Source organism: Merops nubicus, unplaced genomic scaffold (assembly GCF_000691845.1).
Source record: "Merops nubicus isolate BGI_N331 unplaced genomic scaffold, ASM69184v1 scaffold7645, whole genome shotgun sequence".
NCBI lineage: Eukaryota > Metazoa > Chordata > Aves > Coraciiformes > Meropidae > Merops > Merops nubicus.
Genome location: NW_008611536.1, coordinates 9,809 through 10,511, shown reverse-complemented (window position 1 = coordinate 10,511; position 703 = coordinate 9,809).

Genomic DNA, 703 nt, shown 5'->3' with positions numbered 1-703 from the left:
GAGAAAAGGGTCCCGGGATTCGGTCTGAGCGGTCTTCTCCCTGGAAAAAAAAAGGGAGATGTGAGTTACTGGGGAACAGAAGGGAGGGAGACAAGGAGGCAGTGCTAAAAGACCAAAAATATAATTTAAAAAAAAAAATCAAAAGGCATGAAAATGACACTTAATTCACAGAGGTGCTGCTTAAAGTTGGGCTCCTTCTGGAGTGGCCACTGCTCGCACCCGGACACAGGCACAGCCAATTCCTTACAGACCCCGTTACACAACAGACACTTCCCTGTGCCCCAAACTTTTAACCCTGTAACTGAACATAATCCAGAAAAGCACCCCAGGGATCACACTGCCTCCACCCCACATCACCTCTTTTTCAGGCCTCCACTACACAAGCAGCACATTTCTCCAGTTGTGCTCATTTTTCATATCTCTGCCACAGAAACATGAAATTCCCACTGAAATAAGACTGTGGCTCCACTCCCACAGCTGTCACAAAGGTTCACTGGAAAGAAACACCCCTGAAACTTGAGGTTTTCCTGTATAAATTGCACATTATGCTTCCTGTGAAGCAACACTTGGAGAGAATGTTGGTGTTTTACTGGAGTAACTGATGCAGGTGAAATAACCTGAGGTAACACAAGCCTTTTTCTGTTGCTTGAACGACTACTTCTCCCCTACTGCAGCAACAGCTTCTATAAAAGGGATTAAAACT